Source organism: Leuciscus leuciscus (assembly GCF_965113295.1).
Source record: "Leuciscus leuciscus genome assembly, chromosome: 13".
NCBI classification, from domain to species: Eukaryota; Metazoa; Chordata; class Actinopteri; order Cypriniformes; family Leuciscidae; genus Leuciscus; species Leuciscus leuciscus.
This window is the reverse complement of record NC_138737.1, coordinates 36,191,650-36,213,279: the sequence shown is the minus strand read 5'-3', so window position 1 is coordinate 36,213,279 and position 21,630 is coordinate 36,191,650.

Genomic DNA, 21,630 nt, shown 5'->3' with positions numbered 1-21,630 from the left:
CGAGTATCGTTCGAGAGAACAACCAGCGCTGTATTTCAGTTGTTTTCCTCTGTGAACATGCACTAATGGATGTCTGACAATTTCGTTGCTTTTTGGAGTTTTCAGATTTAAAAACGTCAATAAAGGCTCGTTCGTTCTGCTCTCACGGAACAGATAGATTATAATATGCTTAAGTACCGTCAGATGAAATCCTGCAGGTGTCGGCGCTTTCTCCGTCCATGCAATAAATGCACATCCATGAATGAGCGCGGATTTTCTAGCGCATTTACTTGAACTTCATAGGCAATATATCTATGGTTTAAACCATTTGAGAGGTGGCCAAAATCAGAATTTAAAATGGACTGAATAAGCTCTCTACGAACTTGAGCGATGCCGCGCTGACGGACCATAGACTATAAAAAGAGAGTGACTGACATGTAACGTTAAGCACATAAATCACTGTCACACACACACTCTCAGAGTAATATTAAGTTACTGCATAATACATTTTCAACTAGCAGAATAGTACAGAATCATAGCAAGGCTCCTCAGCTCCACTCACGCCCCGCCTCTTTGCCTATTTTCTGTTATCCGGGAGTGACGCAGGACCAAGATGGCGACGGCCGGCTCCGCCTACTTTAGGCTTCAAAAATGCTCTTCAGAAACCTATGGGTGACGTCACGGACACTACGTCCATATTTTTTTACAGTCTATGGTCCTAGCCTAGAAATCTGGACGCACCCTAGCGGCAGCAAAATTATTTTGCTGCCAGGGTGGGTCTAGCAACTCTCAATAGACCTTTTTGCTGCAAAAACCTAAATTGGGTCAGGCCAATCACGTCGTGTATAGAGTAGGCGGGGGCGGGCTTAACATATGACGACAGAGTTGTGACGGTTCCTGCCACTTGAATACAAAGAATGACGGCTTCTGCGGATGGAGAACAGCGGTCTTTCGAATCGGCTTTGGCCGCAACTCTGGAGGACTTGGAGTTAAGTTTTTCTTTGAGAAAAGAACAAAGAACGGCACTTAAGTCATTCTTAAAAAAAGGAAGATGTGTTCGTAGTTTTGTCGGCCAGATTTAAAAGTTGAATCTATCAACTAACGTTAGCTCCGCTGTTGGGAAAACGCTCTGGTTGGTTGAAGCGCTGTCCTATTGTGTGCAGAGGGAATTTGAAAGACAGCCGTTTATCCCACCCATCAGATTGACCGTGTCTATGGTGAGTTGCCAGACTAAACATCTTGATGTACGTCTGGCTTGCCAGGCTATCTGGGTCCAGCAATACATAGCAATACCAGAGCCCGTCTACGGAGAGCCTGGCCACTCCCTTTTAAGTCCTATTGTACCGAATTTTGGTTGTAGTTCCACCAGAGTTCCACTGGGAGCGATCGCCCATGAGTGCGAAATGAATGGGAGTCTATGGGGCAAGACGGCTAAATTTGTCTCTTTCACCCGATTGCCATTGAGAAATCTCAGATTTGATTGTAGGATTTGCAAGTTCAACATGGGTTATAGGTCGAAAGTTGAATGAACAAGTACTTGGTCTGTGTACTTTTTGATCATTTCATTTCCTGTTTGGAATGGAATAACGAGAAATGAAAACCAGCTCGTTTATTCGTTTTTTAGTTTAGCTTAAAAAACGAAAAATGAGATTTTGGCTAGATTTTTCATTTATGGTTTAAAAGTCGGTTTATGGGTTCGATTTGCACACGTGGGCGGCGCTGAAACGGCCCTTTCATCTGATTGGTCAAACCGCTCCGCCTTCAGTAAGCTATGAGCTTTTCTTTCTGTCAGGCAGAATAAGAGTCAGTACGAGTGCGGCACTGACAAATGCCCTTTAATAAAATAATGTCTGAAACCACCACTCACTGTTAACTACACACAATATTTGAAGCAGAAATATGTTGCTGGTCACGTAATTCGTGCTGCTGCGACTTGCAAGCAACCCCATTAATGTGAGCCACAGTATATGACAGATTATATTAGCATATCTCCCATTGATAAATACAGTGCAAATAGTTCCGTCTCTTTGGATAAAAGGGAAGTGGAAATAAAAATCAATAATAGGCTGAACTGTACCATGATAATATGTCCGTAACATTTACCACTCTAGTCTTTTATTTACATCAAAAGGCAGGTAGGCGTGTGTGACACAGCCTATGGGCTATAAATAATTTTGAAAATTGAATAGAAATAAAGTTTATATTTTTGAATATAAGCATGTGTAGCCTACTCAGTTTACATTAAAAGAAAGAGACAGAAAAGAGAGAAGCCAGAATCAGTGAATGTAAATTAATACTGACAAAATTACCAGGTTTGGGATTAATTATTATTATAATGAGAAATTGACTCCGCCTAGAACTTTAATGCTTCACCAGCCTCAGCTCAGACCCTCAGACTGGTCTGCTTATATCTTTTCTAACTGGTCAGACTTACTTTCCCAAAAAAATCCATCGACTTGAGTTATCGGTGTAATGAAGGCCGTAATACTTAATGCTGTCCACTAGAGGGGGCGACAGGATAATACGTGTTTTCTACTCTCTTTCCCTGTTTGCATCAGTTTAAATGACAAATAAATGCATGAATTTCATTCATAATAGGCCATATCTGTGTATCCACTCTCTAGTTTATTTTAAGATATTGTTATTCACACTGGTTTTTGCATTTAATGTTTGTCCATCTGGAACTTTTATTTGTCATGAGCTCTGTAGCCTACTAGAAAAAATATATGATTCAACAACACAAACTCTGTTTTTACTCGGCAAATTTGTTTTTCTTTCAAGTAAGCTATAGCCTACAAGTTATCCTGCTTTTTGCCATGGCTTTGCCATACTGGCCAGAATAAACAACATTTTCCCCACACGAGAAGTTTAAAAACCCTGCATTTAGTTTTTGTGAAGACGAGCGCATATCTTACAAAGGTTCCAGTTCTGTTTAGATGGAAAAATGGCTGCAATCCACTGTTCTGGGATCAGTCACACAGATGATGACCTTGCAGGGGCTTCAGGCCATATGTACAGTGTGACTCCTCAACCACAAACCAACGAATTGAAAGCTGGTGGTCATACTTCAGGAAAACAAAGGTGTAATAGTCCACACAGTCATGATATTTAGGGGGTTTATTTAATATACCTTTTCTTGCAGAATTTTTATTTAGTTTGAAACTAATATTCAATTAAAACACGTTATAAGAAAATAGCCCATTAATTTTATACCCGGCTTCACAGACAAGGCTAGTCCTAGACTAAATTGCATGTTTGAGCTGTTTTAAATGAGAACGTATCTTAAAATATGTCAGTGCAATTGTTTTGTCACAAGATGCACACCAGTAATGTTTTTTTCTGGGACATGTTTATAAATATATATTCGGAGATCGACTACTTTTGACTGACAAAATTCCAGCCACCGGAAAACTGATAAAGTGAGTCGTACAAAACCTTTCTTTTTAGTAAACTGTGTACACAAACCATGCTGGAGTTCATGTGTAGAGCCTCTGGTGATACTTCAGCACAGTTTGATGTTGTGTCGAGCCGCATTAGTGTTTTAAAAATAGCGATTTTGATGCCATCATAGAAGTGCCCCATTCACTCCCATTCAAAAGGCATTTTGACCTAAAACGAAAATACAGTCAATCTTAAAAGTGGCGTTTCCATCCTATTTATGCTTTTACACGAAAGTTTGACTCGGGTAGATTAACAAAAAGAGCCTAGGTTCAATTTTGGCGAGAGTTACCCTTTAATGAGTGCAAAGAACACTCACAATCTACGCTCTTCCACACAGGTCGGTATATGACTATATTAAATATTTAACTTATTTACATTTTTGTAATGGAATTGTTAAAAGGACAGTTAACAACTTCAAACTCTCCCATCATTCACTCACCCTAATGTTGTTCCAAAGACATATGGCTTACTTACATATAACAACATTTTTTGATATTATACACAATGTTAGTCTCACTCTCCGTTTACTTTCATTCAGTGTTCTTCTGTAAAATTAAAGTGAAAGGAGATTGTGGATAACATTCTATTCCACAGAAGAAAGTCATTCAACTTTGGACTGACGAGGTTTAGTAGACAGTTTTATTTTGGGGCAAAGATAGAATTTATAATTAAATACAAATTAACCTTTATTGCTGTACCTTTAGTTATCACACCAAACTTTTTCCTCTTTTACTTAAAGGTTTAAGTAAATTGCTCCTGTCTGCCGTGAGTGTTTTTGCTTCGGTGCTGTAAGCTCCGTCTTAGCCTCGTATTTCCTTGTTTTGAACCAGAATTTACTACAATTTCTAGTTGTTTATACTACTACTAAATACGGCTTGCCCAACATCGCTGGCTTCCGTTGCTACTAGCACAACACGGTAGTAATTCGCTAGCCTGCTAACGCGCCACCCGTGCGCTCAGCTATTTTTATTTATTTATTTGTCTCTCGCGCGCTCGCGCCTTTGAGTTCATAAAAGCTCAGGTGAGTAAGAATCACTCAACAAACACGGTGAGTAATGTCTTGTCCTGTTATTATCATGCGTCGCGTCTGAATGCGTTGTTGTTTTTGGAGCTCTATCGATTTGATTTATAATTCTTGATTTTTCTCGCTGCCTGCTGTGAGTGTGTTTGCTTCGGAGCTGTAAGCTCCGTCTTAGCCTCGTATTTCCTTGTTTTGAACCATCATTTACTACAATTTCTAGTTGTTTATATTACTACTAAATACAGCTTACCCAACCCTGACGCATAACACGCTAGTAATTCGCTAGCCTGTTAACGCGCCACCCTTGCGCTCAGCTATTTTTATCTATTTTTATTTATTTATTTTCTCTCGCGCCTTTGAGTTCATAAAAGCTCAGGTGAATAAGAAACACTCAACAAACACGATGAATAATGTCTTGTCCTGTCATTATCATGCGTTGCGTCTGAATGCGTTGTTGTTTTTGGAGCTCTATCGATTTGATTTATAATTCTTGATTTTTCTCTTTAAACCCGCTTACAACGAACATTTTCTACTCTTCCTCACTGAGAAGCACTACTGCTCAAACCTCATTGTTACAACGCGGACTGTTGAGCAGACGCGTCTCAAGCCTATTAGTGATCCAACGCTGGATACTCTTAAAGGTTACGTCCGTGGATCACGGCTGAACGCGTCTTCTCCACACTCACTTATAAACAAACACTTTTTTTTTTTTCGCCTATCGTGCGTCTACTCTACACCCCTACCACTAAAAAACCTCATAGTTACAACGCGGACTGTTGAGCAGACGCGTCTCAAGCCTATTAGTGATCCAACGCTGCATACTCTTAAAGGTTACGTCCGTGGATCACGGCTGAACGCGTCTTCTCCACACTCATTTACAAACAAACTTATAATATAAATTAGTATTAATATTGATAGCATCACTGGTAGCTTCGTTGCTAACTCACTGTCCATCTGTTAAAATGGCGAATATATCAGATGTAAGTAGTCTACCGCTTGGTGCAGGTGAGGACACATTTGAGCTTCACGCACTGCAGTCTGAGCTGGAAGCTGTTGAGAAACAGATCCACAACCTTTTATTGAGACAGGCCGAGCTGAGAGACCGGTGTTTGGCTCTTGAAACATCACGCGCCGACGCACACAAATCAGTGTTTAACGTTACTAACCCGCTGACTCCGACCGCGTCTACTCCGTGCGTTCCTCAGCATCGGTCGCAATCAGCCATGGTCTCGTTCACTCCGGCTCCAACACGCCACCACGAAGCCTGGGTGGTTCCGCAGCGGAAGACGCGAGTCAGGTTTAGACCAAGACTTTCTCCGACCCTCCCGGTTTTCGAGTTATCGACACAAAACCGCTTCTCCCCTCTACGCGAAACAGAACGCAATGCTGTGATCATCGGCGATTCCATCGTTCGGCACGTACACGCTACGTTAGGTAAAAGTAAGGTGCAAAGTCACTGCTTCCCTGGTGCTCGTGTTTCTGAAATCGCTGCTCGCGTTCCCGAGATCCTGAACGGTGACGAGCGCGTCGGAACTGTGGTCCTGCACGCGGGAGTGAACGACATCAGGCTGCGCCAGACGGAGATTCTGAAGAAAGACTTCAGGAATCTAATCGATACGGTACGCAGCACATCGCCTGAAACAACGATCATTGTGTCAGGACCGCTTCCCACGTACCGACTAGGGCATGAAAAGTTCAGCAGATTATTTGCGCTAAATGAATGGTTAATGTCATGGTGCAATGAGCAGAAACTGCTCTTTGTAAATAATTGGAATCTGTTTTGGGAGCGTCCTAGGCTTTTCCGTGCTGATGGCTTACACCCAAGCAGATTCGGAGCGGATCTTCTGTCAGATAACATCTCCAAAATGTTAAATACCCTTTGACTAGTAACCAAAAGTCCAAATCATAGTCTCTGCTGCACCAATTCAACTGATATAAATACTAGTGTAGAACATTGCATAGAAACCGTGTCTATTCCTCGTTTAGTGAGATCAAATAATAAATCTAATGCAGGATCTAGGAAAAATCGAATTGTTATTAAAACAGAAAATGTTGCTATTAGTAAACAAAAACTATTTCTAAAGCTAGGTCTTCTAAACATTAGATCACTCACACCTAAGGCAGTTATTGTAAATGAAATAGTCACAGATAATAGCTTCGATGTACTTTGCCTTACTGAAACCTGGCTTAAACCAAATGATTATTTCGGTATTAATGAGTCTACTCCTCCTGGATACTGTTATAAGCATGAGCCCCGTCTGATTGGCCGTGGCGGAGGTGTTGCAACCATTTATAAAGATATTCTAAATGTTACTCAGAAAACGGGTTATAAGTTTATTTCATTTGAAGTACTTGTACTAAATGTTACGCTCTTAGATGTTAGAAAAACATCCCTATTATCTCTAGCCTTGGCTACCGTATATAGACCGCCAGGCCCTTACGCTGATTTCCTAAAAGAGTTTGCAGATTTTCTCTCAGACCTATTAGTCAATGTCGATAAAGCATTAATTGTTGGAGATTTTAACATACACGTAGATAATCCAAATGATGCGTTAGGAGCTGCGTTTACAGATTTATTAAATTCATTTGGGGTCAAGCAAAACGTCACCGGACCAACTCATCGTCTTAATCATACACTCGATTTAATTATATCACACGGAACCGATCCAACCGATATAGATATCATTCCACAAAGTGATGGAGTCACTGATCACTACATGGTAACTTGCATATTACGTACTGCTGTAATATGTCATGCGGCGTCGCGTTATCAACCAGGCAGAACAATCCTCCCATCCACCATAGATAATTTCTCAAATTGCTTATCTAATCTGTCTCAGCTGCTGCCTGAACCCAAACAAACAGATGAACTAGAAGAACTAACTAGCACTATGAGCACCATTCTCTCTAGAACATTGGATGTGGTTGCACCTATTAAATTAAAAAAGGTCAGAGAGAAAAATAAAGCACCATGGTATAACAATACTACGCATGTTTTAAAGAGAGAAACCCGTATTTTAGAGCGTAAATGGAAACAAACTAATTTAGAGGTCTTTAGAATCGCGTGGAAAGACAGTATGTCACGTTATAAAAAGGCCCTAAAAGCTGCCAGGGCTGAGCACCTCCGCAAACTAATAGAAAACAACCAAAACAATCCAAGGTTTCTATTTAACACCGTGGCTAGACTAACAAATAAACAGACGTCACCCGAACAAAATATCCCGTTACAGTTCAGTAGTAATGATTTCATGAACTTCTTCACTGAGAAAATAGAAAGCATCAGAACCACAATTATAAACGTTCAATCTTCAATCGCGCCTTACAATTCAGCTTCAATTATCACCCCGAAAGAACAATTACAGTGCTTTACAACTATAGAACAAAAAGAGTTAAATAAACTTATCACCTCATCTAAAACAACAACATGTTTATTAGATCCTATACCAACTAAACTACTGAAAGAAGTGTTATCTGTAGTGGAAGAGCCTCTCCTCAATATTATTAACTCGTCTTTATCTTTAGGTCATGTTCCAAGAACATTTAAACTGGCAGTTATAAAACCTCTCATTAAGAAACCACAATTAGATCATAATAATCTAGCAAATTATAGACCCATTTCAAATCTTCCATTTATGTCTAAAATATTAGAAAAAGTGGTGTCCGCTCAACTGGGCTCTTTCTTGCAACAAAATGATATCTATGAAAAGTTTCAGTCTGGATTCAGACCGCATCATAGCACTGAAACTGCGCTCGTTAAAATCACAAATGATTTACTTTTAGCTTCTGACCAAGGCTGTATCTCAATACTAGTTTTACTTGATCTTAGTGCTGCGTTCGATACTATAGATCACACAATACTCTTAGATCGACTACAAAATTATACTGGTGTTCAAGGACAAGCACTAAGCTGGTTCAAATCATACCTATCTGACCGCTACCATTTTGTCTATTTAAATGGAGAAAAATCGATCATAACTCCAGTAAACTATGGAGTGCCGCAGGGATCTGTATTAGGCCCTCTGTTATTTTCAATATATATGATGCCACTTGGAAATATTATAAGGAAACATGGAATTAGTTTCCATTGTTATGCTGATGACACTCAAATATATATTTCATCACGGCCGGATGAAAACGCTACATTTTCCAAATTGACAGAGTGTGTTAAAGATATAAAAGATTGGATGACGCGTAATTTTCTTTTATTAAATCCAGACAAGACAGAGGTAATACTTATCGGTTCAAAAAACCGCCCACAAAACCTCGCACGATACAACTTTAACATCATAGGATGTCCTGTTACTTTATCCTCTACAGTAAAAGACCTGGGTGTTATACTCGATTGCAACCTGTCTTTTGAAAATCATATTTCTTATGTTACAAAAACAGCCTTTTTCCACCTTAGAAACATTGCTAAGCTACGTAATATGCTATCAGTTTCTGATGCAGAAAAGTTAGTTCATGCATTCATGACCTCGAGACTGGATTACTGTAATGCTTTATTAGCTGGTTGTCCTGCATCCTCAATAAACAAGCTACAGTTAGTCCAAAATGCCGCCGCTAGAGTTCTTACGAGATCAAGAAAATATGATCATATAACACCGATTTTATCATCACTGCATTGGTTACCTATAAAGTTCCGTATTAATTACAAGGTATTGCTACTGACTTATAAAGCCCTAAACGGCTTAGCTCCAGTCTATTTAACGGATCTTCTATCGCCCTATAATCCATCGCGCTCTTTGAGATCACTAAATTCAAGGCTTTTGGTCATACCTAGGATATCCAGAACCACCAAAGGAGGGAGAGCATTTTCACATTTGGCTCCAAAACTCTGGAATAGTCTTCCTGATACTGTTCGTTGCTCAGACTCGCTCTCCCAGTTTAAAACTAGATTAAAGTCGCATCTCTTCAGCCAGGCATTCATATAATCCTACAGTTCAAACTACAATCCGGCCTCTATCCAATGCCAGAGGAGAACTGGCCCCCGACTGAGCCTGGGTTCTCCCAAGGTTTTTTTTCTCCATTAAGGCACCTGATGGAGTTTTAGGACACCATTAGGTCACTTGATGGAGTTTTTCGGTTCCTTGCCACTGTTGCCTTTGGCTTGCTCAGTTGGGGATATTTTGGGGATATTTAATTTAATTTTATCAATCAATAAATTCCTCTTGAAACAAACTTTGTTGTATTATTTTAATTTAATACTGTGAAGCTGCTTTGATGCAATCTGTATTGTGAAAAGCGCTATACAAATAAACTTGACTTGACTTTAATGGGAGAGAATGCGGATTTCGTGTCTCAGAGGAAGACTTGAACCAGTTTTTCATTGAAGCTACTCTTAGTACATGTGGAGATGAACAGCTTCAGGCAAACTCTGAAGAACTACATGCTCAAAGCAATCTGACTACACCTCACACCTGGAGACTGGTGTGGAGAACTATATAACTTTATAAAACATGGCCCGCATTTAAACTCTGGTTAGTTCAGAATTATTTTTTTTCCAAATTAAAGAAAATGATAAAGGGATAGTTCACCCAAAAATGAAAACTGTCATCATTTACTCACCCTCATGTTCCAAACCTGTATGAGTTTCTTTCTTGTGTTGAACACAGATGATGAAATTTTGAAGAATGTTGGTAACACATTTGCTTCGTTTTAAAAGTCAAGACAGTCATCTTTATTTATATAGCGCCTTATTTATGACCAATCTGTATATACTGTATAAATAACAATATGGGTCAAAGACGATATTGTCACAGTGTCTGGTTTGTGTTTCCCCGGGTGTCCACTAGAGGTCTCTCTCCCTTACTGTCACCATTCATTCTGGAACTGCATTTCCTACGATCCTTTGTCTGTTCTCATCACTCATCATTGCACGCAGCTGTTTCTCATTAGTTTCTGTGTATAAATAGCCTGTCTGTTTTAGTCCTTGTCATATATTGTCACTACACTTCTGGTCTGCGTACGACCTGTTTCTTGTTTTGTTTATTGTGTATTTTGGATTGCTATCATGGATTTTGAACCTTGCCTGGATGACCACGAGATGGATTACACTTCAATAAACAACTATTTTCATACTGCATTTGGATCTACCTACTTTCCTGTGTGTCCCCGTGACAGATATGTCACCATTTTGTGTCTGAATCTGAAGACTAAAATTTCATTATTTAATATTATGTATCTGTATTATTATTATTTATTAATATTCATAATCAGTTGTATTATCTTATGAAGTGTAAAATGCACGAGTTAGACTATAGATTGCATGGACACAAGTGTTTAAGGAACATATTTTAGACACAAGGAAGGGTAGCTGGGAGGATTATGTATTCTGCTTAAAGGTACGAGTAAAATGCAATGTTCACTTAGCAGAGAGTTCCAGTGATGATGATACTTCAGATGTGTACACTTGGTTTGCTCTTTGCAAGAAAATGAATGTTTCGACTGATGCAAATGTAGCATTTGTATACCACTAATATACACTGAGAAATAGTTTCTTAATGTGGAAAGGGGATTGTATCATGTGTAAGCATTAGCATATACGTTCTATCTTTAAACAATGTTTTTTCCACCTTACAAGGAAGTCGAAAGTCGTTCAGTTGTGTATTTAAGCCATAGACTAAAAAAATATGGACGTAGTGTCCGTGACGTCACCCGTAGGTTTCTGAAGAGCATTTTTGAAGCCTAAAGTGGGCGGATTCGGCCGTCGCCATCTTGGCCTCGCGTCACTCCTTGATAACAGAAAATGGGCAAAGAGGCGGGGCATGAGTAGCCTGGCTACCAGAGTTAGCTCAGGGAGGTAATGCTATATGCTACTGACAGTACCAAGTCTGCGACTGCACAGAGCCTCGCGCTAAAGTGACAGTTGATGATGTAAAGCCAATTAAAAGTTCCTGTTTTTGCCCTTCGAAATATTATAATAGTTAAAAGACATGGCTACAAGTGAGACTGTGTATCGTGATTCTGTACTATTCTGCTAGTTGAAAATGTATTATGCAGTAACTTAATATGAGAGAGTGTGTGTGACAGTGATTTATGTGCATAACAGTTACATGTCAGTACACTTTTTTATAGTCTATGGTCCGTCAGCGCGGCATCGCTCGTCAAGTTCGTAGAGAGCTTATTCAGTCCATTTTAAATTCTGATTTGGCCGCCTCTCAAATGAGTTAAACCATAGATATATTACCTATGAAGTTCAAGTACGTTAAATGCGCTAGAAATCTGCGCTCATTCAAGGATGTGCATTTATTACATGGACGGAGAAAGCAACGACACCTGCAGGATTTCATCTGACGGTACATAAGCATATTATAATCTATCTGTTCCGTGAGAGCAGAACAAACGAGCCTTTATATCTATAGACGTTTTTAAATCTGAAAACTCAAAAAATGTACGAAATTGTCAGACATCCATTAGTGCATGTTCACAGAGGAAAACAACTGAAATACAGCGCTGGTTGTTCTCTCGAACGATACTCGACGACAACGACGGAATCCTAAGCCGTGGGCGAAGTAATGGGTGTATTAAATTGTATGAAATAATCCCTAGAAAAGCACAAACACTGCAGAGATGGCAAGTTCAGCAGCTAAAATTTGCTGAGGTGAAGTGACGCAGGCACGCAGCTAACAGCAGACAAACGGCTAGCATTGACATCAGTGGGAATCCACCTGTCACTCAAAAGTGGACACACCCTTAATTATTCAGAACTTTAAATATTAATCAACTAAACGGATGAGTTAAAAAAAAAAAATTCACCCCCCTCACAGTTGTCATGAAGGGCAAAATTAGCTGTATAGACCAAAGCCACATAGAGATCCAGGCTGTAAACATGTTTTTTTTCTGCTGTAAAGTTGGTAATTTTAACATGGGGGAGATACAGATTTGACTCACTTCTGCAGCCAGCCTCAAGCGGCCAGTCAATGAATTGCAGTTTAACTCACTTCCGTGTTGGTTTCAAGAGAGAGACGGGGAGGTTGCCGCTTGATTTAAGCTCAATCTTACTGTACTACGGCAGAGAAACACGGAAACGCATAGACCTGGCATGAATATAACATTTTCTCAGAGTTGCTCTCCTGACATATAGACCTTGAGGCTGGGTAATAAGCTGAAGATGGCACATATTCTGTGGAGTAGGGCTGCAACAAACGATTATTTTGATAATCGATTAATCGGACGATTATTTTTACGATTAATTGGTTTATGTACTTATATTTTAGTTTTGCCCATTTTTTCCCAAGTAAATTATTAACAAAGGGTCTTTATCATTCAACATAGACTTTTTAGAGATTTTAACCATTTTGCATTGTCATATCCTCATCAAAAACATACCTGGAGTTGGAGTTGTGTTTTATTATGTGTTAGTAATCCTTTGTCGAACTCTTCTGCAATCAAAACACTGACCCATACGTACTCTAGCAAATTTCACAAGGAGATTTCAAATAATGTTTTCACCATGGCAGTCCTTTGGGCTCCTAAAGTAGTTTAACATCCCGAACAAAGCTTAAGGAATCTTGCAGAACATATTTTCACGAAGAATAAGAATAAAACAGAATACAGTTGCAGTAAATTGCATTTTATTTATTTTTTCCTGTAAACACACAGCTTATACCTGGGAAACAGCTTTATAGCTTATGCTGTGAAATCAATCAGAAAGTTCAAAGTAGCTCAACTTTATGGTAATGAGCTATGACGTGGTTCAGCGGCAAGCAGCGGCAAACGCCAGCAACCAATCGGAATATAGACGTCCTTCGCGCTCGCTGATTCCGGAGAAACATACGATGTAAACTTTCGTTCCTACCAAAACATTAGTTCCGAGAAAAAATAATTAATTGCAGAGTTTAACCATCATAGAGTGAAAGTGTATCATTTGCATGTGTTTTTAAGTCCTGTCAGTTTAACAGGGCGCGCTTGACAGGGCATAAGAACGAGCAGAGAGAGAGAGCCCCGGCCGCGCGCGCGCACTCACCCACCCCAGCGCTGTCTTGCTCTCTCTCTCCCTCGCGCATATTAATCAAAATCGATGGTTTCGAAAAAAAAACCTCTCCAGTGATGAAATGTTTTCTTTGTTGACAAATCTTGTGCGATATCCTAAACTGCCGAATGCTGCTTCGTTCGTTTAGTTTTATCTTCCGTTTTTTTCTTTTTCTTTCCCGAGCTTACTCCACTGCTGCCTCCGCCATCTCGCTGAATGCTGCAGAGACGCTGTGCGGGAAGCACGTGACATAAAACAAGGCCAGCTATTGGCTATTCGCTACTTCTCCTGCTGTACTGGCTGAGTAAAACCTCCGGTGGCTCATTACTGCCACACTTTGGTCACCGCAGATTTAAAATATGCACGAAATGAGCCGCTTACGGCAAATAAAAGTTATTTAGCAACTAATCGATGACTAAATTAGTTGACAACTATTTTAATAATCGATTTTAATCGATTAAATCGATTAGTTGTTTCAGCTCTACTGTGGAGACATCAGAAGATGAAGGTAAATCTTGCTGCTCAAGTTTTCAGCAGCAGCGTTGCAGATGCCCTTGAATTCTGCAACAAGGAACTTCGCTTGCCTCAGTTTCATGGTTCAGAGGAAACCGTCGAATTTCTGAGAACAATCGACTTAGCTTTTGATGTTCTCAACAGCAGGAACCCTCTGGCAAAGGGTTACAAAGCTCCTTCCAAAGTTGTAATAAACTTCACATGCTGAGTCTGTTGGAGAGAGCTGAAAATGTCCTTCTGCAGCTCAGAGATAGCTCTGGGAGACATCTTCATGCAGGTCCTAGGAAAACGGGTCCCATTGGATTTGTTGCCAGCTCCAGAAGCATTTCCAACATTTTTAAAGAGCTGGTTGAAGCACAGGATGCACCTTGTAAGCATCTCCTCACTTACAAACTCAGTCAGGATCATCTTGAGCTGTTCTTTTCTGCAGTTAGGGCACGCGGAGGCTACAACAACAACAACAACCCTACTGCCCGACAGTTCAAAGCTGCGTACAAAACGCCTCCTAGTGAGACATCAAGTGAAAAATGGAACCGGGAACCGTCTCATTAAAGATGGAACCAACATGTTGGCAGTGACAGTCGGTCCAGCTTCTCGTCAATTTGATGTCACACCAGCACTCCCTCTGGATTCTGACCACGACTACAGCATCTCACCTTATGTCGATTCAATATCCGAGTTCAAGGACGCCGCTATCCATTACATTGCTGAATATGTGGTGAAAAAGATGAAGGAGAAATTCTTGTGCATGCCCTGTTCTGTTGCACTGAGTTCTGATTCCAGCATGCATGCTTTCATTGCCCTGAAGAACAGGGGAGGCTTACAGAATCCACCAACAAGCATTGTGGAGGTGTGTAAAGCCTCTGAAAGGTGCTTTCAAAGACTACTGAATACTAGTGGAGGAAAGCTTCCTCAAGAAAAAAGGAGTGACAGCTGCCATTATAATTCAGGTTCTGAGTGATTGTGCTGACAAGAATATTTTTTCAGAGTTGCACGACCACATGTTTGAGACCAGTGTTGAGGACAATCATGTTCACACCTTGGTTAAGATGGCAGCCTCCATGTACTGCAAGATACGCCTTCATCATTTGGCAAGGCGAGAAACTGAAAAAGTATCAGGGGCTCTTGTGAGAAGGAGGATGAACAAATTAATACTTTTCCATCCCCAATAGTATGGTGTTTTTAGTGCACATCTTCCTGTTCAAATAATGTTTACAGCACTTTCTGTGTGTATCGCTCACACTCAGAGCCGGCTCTCCCTATAAGCGAACTAAGCGGCTGCTTAGGGCCCCGCCGCCACTAGCGGGCCCCCTAACTACAGATGGTACTCGCCGGTGCCGCGGTTTAACAGTCAACCGACCGTGTAAAATCGTTGTCTTGGAAATTTGACCGCAAAAATTAAACGAGTCTATCCATTGGGTGCAGAAAAAAGGAAAAAGAAAAAAAAAGGAATCCTATTATAGTAGAGCTGCTACTCTAACGAAATCCACATTTTATGCAGTTTTTACTGTAGAATTATTTTGAATGAATTTTTGAACTTGACATTACACAATGCACAAAGAGCCGCCTATTGCATTTTCTGCACAATTCGCGGTGCTATTTCACGGCAGTCTCGGAGGGTGCGTTAAAGTGGACATTATCCCATCATAGTAGAGGCACAACTCCAATGAAATCCACATTTTAAGCAGTTTTTACTGTAGAATTCTTTTTGTATGAACTACATGTAACGTGTAACAATGTTCAATTTTTTTTTTTTTACTGTAAGTCGTTCCCGCCGCAGTGAATCAGCAGGACATCCGGGGCTGCTCTTCCTCTAAGGGACCGGTAGAAGAAAGGAAGGAGTCCGTGCCATCGAAGTCCACCCCAGCCAAACCAGTGAACCTTGGCCCCTATGGTCTCTCTGGCCCTCTCTTCCCCACGACGAATGTAACTGCTGCCCATGATCCAAATCACTGGACCTGTTAATAGCATACAGCAATCACAATCAAAACATTGTTTTGTCAGTACACATATTTTAACACACACAAGTAACTTGTGTCGGCCATTGATTTCTTTCTATCCAAACAAAACAGAAAAAAATTATATGCAGATTAGGGGTGACCCCGAATAGTCGAAGATTCGATGCTTCGATTGGAGGAGCCTGATTCTACTACCGATCTCACGCTCGAATCTTTGCTGAGGTGTTATGAAACGAGGATCATGCCACTTTGGCTGTATGAGGGGCGCTCAATGTCTGATTTCACTAAGAACTACCGGTTTTCTGTCAATACGTTAATATTCAGCCTATTATGATAATGCTGTATATAAAAATGTTAAAAAAAAAATGTTTTTTAACGTGCGTAAATAAATCCAAACACCCCGTGACAGATTTAAGTTTCACTTTCAATCCGTGACCGACAGAGGAGCGTCTTGGCGGCAAGGATTTAAATCTTTAACAATGTCTGGGATAAGAAAATCTAAAGTGTGGATCATGTACACCATCAGAAAGGATATTCTCCAAGGCTGGATTTAGCATCAGGAAAACCAGTCTTTCACTCTGTCTGTGTCCGTTGGAGTCTTTTGTGCGCGTGGATAAAATACATTCTAAAACACTTAACGTGAAAAACGTTTAACGACTCAATCTCCTAAAATAGTCAAATAAAAAATATAGGAGGAACGCATTGCGTTCATATTCTGGGTTCATCTGCACATAAAGTGTGTAGGCTACTGTGTACATTAAGCCACGTTAAAGTGCCTTTTAAGCGTTTTAAAAGCTTTTTTCACGTTAAAGGTACAATATGCAAGAATTTTTGCCGCTAGAGGGCGCTACATTCCAAACAACAACAACGGCGTAGCTTGATGACGATGTGAAGGAGCGTGGAATGATGGGAACTGTCGTTTTAAACTCCACCGCGGATGTAAATCAGTCAGACGGGAATCGAAAAATCATGTTCATGGATGATGAGGCTAAGTTCTATTTTTATAAATGTTGCGTTTAATGACATGCTTTTTGTGGCGAGGGGGGCGTGGTTCAGCGCGGTCTGTGATGGGAGAGAGAAGAGACGAGCAAGTAGGTCAAGTGCAAATGCACCTGTGTCTTATTGCAGTGATCGGCGTGGAGAGACCGCTTATAAGCCGCGCTGGAACGAGAGAGAGAGACTGGAAAGAAAATTGGACGCAGAGGAAGAAAACCGGTGGATCCGAGCTCTCATTTTTTAACTGTTTTGTGCCGTCGCGGTTGCCACGGTGAATGCGCGTTGTGCGCGGCTTTTGTTTGTTTTGCTTTATTTTAATAAAGTACGAGTCCCAGTCACGACGACGCGTCTTCTTCCTTCCTGACTCTTAAACCTCATCACACTTTTATTTCATTAAAATGAATTAACCGCAAGAAAAGTAAGGTTTAATACTTCATAGATGTTACTGTATTTGTTGAATTCATTGTTGTGATAACGCTGCGCAGTTTTACATGTTCTAAACAATTGTTGTAAAAGTACATTCGAACATGCCCACATCATTTGCCAAAATACTGATTAATCTTTATGTATAACACATGCTATGTTTATTTACATGGCCATAAACACCAGACGTGATAAACAATGTCAATAAACTAAACACAAATCTAAAGCAATAATACTTTCCTTACATAAACATAACTATTACCGAATGCTACATTTGGAAAATATAAAATTAAGCATGCTTTGTCGACAGAACCAGCTGCAATCGGTAAAGAATAATTGTGTCCCATAACGACTGCAAGAAACAAGCTAAAGTTTGTAGCTTGATAGACGCTACAACTACAACTTCCGCATTTGTCCAGGACTCCACGCAGTACGAGCGGAAACCGAGGGTGACGCGGATATGACGCAATTGACTGGCGACTCCCAGCTCCCCCCTGCTCTAACGCCCCGTTTCCTTGGTTAAAATCGCAATTTTCTCACGATTTAAAAATAGTTGGAAACATTTGGGATATTGTAAGTAATCAACTTAACAAAATATATAACACTGGCCTTGAGATTTTGGGATATTTTAATGCAAAATTCTTACATATTGTACCTTTAAGCATTTTAGAATGTCCCGTGGAAAACCAACTTGTTAACGTTGGCCGGCAGAAGTGCGATCATGGTTTTCCTTAATTTTACTATTTTAGGAGATTGAGTCGTTAAACGTTTTTCACGTTAAGTGTTTTAGAATGTATTTTATCCGCGCGCACAAAAGACTCCAACAGACACAGAGTGAAAGACTGGATTTGTTCTCTCGATCAGGTATCGGGTACAAGTGATTTCAAAACTTTTCAGCCGGTTCTAATTAGATTTTTGGATGCTGTGAACATTTTTAGCTAAAAAGACTGCGACTCCAGTTTAGCATTTATTGTTGTTTCTGCAGTTAAAGGAACACTCCGACTTTTTGAGACTTTAGCTTATTCACATTATCCCCCAGAGTTAGATAAGTCCATACATACCTTTTTCATTTCTGTGCGTTCTGTAAGTGTAATTTGACGCACCCACCGCTAGCCTAGCTTAGCACAAAGACTGGATGTAAATGGATAGTGTTAGCATAGTAATCCCAATAAGTGACAAAATAATTCAAACATTTTCCTATTTACATGTTGTGATCTGTATAGTCACAGCGTGTACAAAAAACAAGGCTATATGAGACAGAGACCATTTTTAATCGTATAAATACTGGGAACTATATTCTCACTCGGCGTAGGAGCACAGCTTGCGTTACTTGGGCGGAGTGGCTACTTGGGCGGAGTGATCAGCGCAGCACACGAGACGCCCTGTTCTGTTGATGGTTCCGTAAACAAAACAAACGTGACTAACTCGCTAGACGTGACTCATGATCATGGCTGACTTTGAGGAATTGTCAGACTCAGAGGAATTTTACTGTGTATCAAACCAAGATCCCGAACCATATAGGTTTGAGCCAGAATACACAGACGAGGAGTTACAAACTTTGGAAGCTGTAAGACAAGATGTCGAACAGATTGATGTCGAAGGGAGAATCAGAACGAACACGGACTGGTGGTGTAAATGTGGAACATGCCAACCTATGCCCACAGAAACCGAGTGTCTTTGTTGTAATGAATGGGACCGGGTATTGCCATCAATGTCAAGGGCTGATGACAATCAAAATATTTGCGTCACTTCCACGGAAGATTTCTCTGCCCTAATACACCCGGCAGTTGTCGTTTTTTTTTCCCAATGTGACAAGATCAACTGGAAGAAACGCCCCATGCCGAGTGAACCTAATGGTCAGCTGTCCACCAAGTAAGTGATTTTGTTATAATGATCATTCATAGTTCAATGAAATTGTAGTATTGCCATTGCATACAGTGTGTCTCGTGTGGGCGTCTCGTGTGCTGCGCTGATCACTCCGCCCAAGTAGCCACTCCGCCCAAGTAACGCTAGCTGTGCTCCTACGCCGAGTGAGAATATAGTTCCCAGTATTTATACGATTAAAAATGGTCTGTCTCATATAGCCTTGTTTTTTGTACACGCTGTGACTATACAGATCACAACATGTAAATAGGAAAATGTTTGAATTATTTTGTCACTTATTGGGATTACTATGCTAACACTATCCATTTACATCCAGTCTTTGTGCTAAGCTAGGCTAGCGGTGGGTGCGTCAAATAACACTTACAGAACGCACAGAAATGAAAAAGGTATGTATGGACTTATCTAACTCTGGGGGATAATGTGAATAAGCTAAAGTCTCAAAAAGTCGGAGTGTTCCTTTAAAAAGACAAAGTTGAAAATTCTGGCTACTATCGTTATTTGAATAATTTCTTTATTTTAATTGTATTTATTGATCTGTCAGGGTTATCTAATCTAACTATTTGTGGCTTGTGTTTTGAATATTATGTTCCCCTGCACTTTAGGCATTTTGCACACATTTGCTCCTCATATTGTGACTTGATTCTGATTTGATTCTGATTTATTTCGTTTTGTATTTTTATTTATTAGAAAGGTATATTCTGTTCATATTTAATTAATTGTTTATTTTTTCGGTGCATCGATGTTGTGCTGTACTTAGAGCCTGCTTGCACAGGTAATTTAGCCGATTAAATATTTTTTTTTGCATGTGAAATGCAAATCCTGTCTGCAGTGTGGCCTTTCTGGAGTTATGTTATTTCTTAGTTTTATTGATCCAAAATGTTTTTATACATTTTCTTCTATATCTTTGTGTGATTTTCTGTACATCGCGGCTTTGAAATGTTAAAGCCCCGCCCCCACACACATGATTCGACTATTAGTCGACTATAGGCAAGACTTGACAATTCTGATTCGACTATGAAAATCCATAGTCGGGGACACCCCTAATGCAGATATACAATAAAACACAAATTAATTGCTCTTATCTGTTCATTGAAATAATAATATGACAGTATAGGTATTACACAAGGGTAATTTATTATTTTATTCTCTCTTACGGTCATTGTGTTGCTTTCAATATTTGACTTTAATCTAAATTACACTATAGCTACATGGCTTACCTTTGTTGTTAGGCATGGTGTAGTGCCACTTCAGTCCAGCTATTAGTATTTGAACCTATGAGGAAAGAAAAATGAAAAGGGCAACCATTAGTTATAGATGTTATGGGTGACATTTGTTATTGTCCATCTATTATCTATGTTATTTAACAGGCCAAAGCAGACGCTTTTGTCCAAAGCGATTTTCTGAATAACTTTTTTATATGACTGATTCGTCCATTTCTCTTGTGATGTAGATAACAGTTAACGCCATTTTGTGGTTATATTCGGCGACCATTAACGTTATACAACATCATGTGCATCAATTAACCAGAGGTGGGTAGAGTATCCAAAAACTGTACTCAAGTAAAAGTACAAGTACTTATAGAAATATTTACTCAAAAGTAAAAGTAATAATATCTATCTATCTATCTATCTATCTATCTATCTATCTATCTATCTATCTATCTCTATATCTATATATGAAGACTTCAGATGCAAAAGCCTCTGAGTGCCATCTGAAACTTTCTTCTAAAACAAGCATTTTTATCGAGCTTGTATATTTAAGTTCAGTAATTTCACTTTAATGACAATTACTAGGTACTTTTCATTGCCATTTAAGTGAAATAACTGAACATAAACATACAAGCTTGATAAAAATGCTCTTTTAGTAGAAAATTTCAGATGGTACTTAGAGGCTTTTGCATCTGACGTCGTCATATATATAAAATTATATATTTTTTTATTTAAATGACTATTATTATCATAAGTAGATAGGCTATCTTTGCAACAAAAAACAGAAGAGACAAGCATTATTTCTGCCATCTGTAGCCCGAAAATCATTGCCTGTCCTTTGGTTTGTATAATAGTAACTTATACAACTACATTTGGATTATTAGACATGTAGAAATAAAGTGAATCTGCAGAGTGTTGCATTCAAAGGCATGTAATTGACACAGAGAAGAAAGAGTTAAAACTCTCCACATGTGCTCACGCTCATGACTGCTACTGAACATCTGAACACAAAAAAACATCGACGGATCTTCTTCTGTCTGTTCTCCAAAATATAATCAAATGTATATTTCTGCAAGCATGTTTAAACTGGTTAACTGTGTCTACGGCAGGCAAAGGCATTCGTTTTCAAGTCGAGTTCGCACGCCACTGCGCAACAATACACACACACTACCGCGGGACGGCGGGTGTTCATAAACTATGAACAATGGTAGCTTATTTAATATATAAGTTAATGTA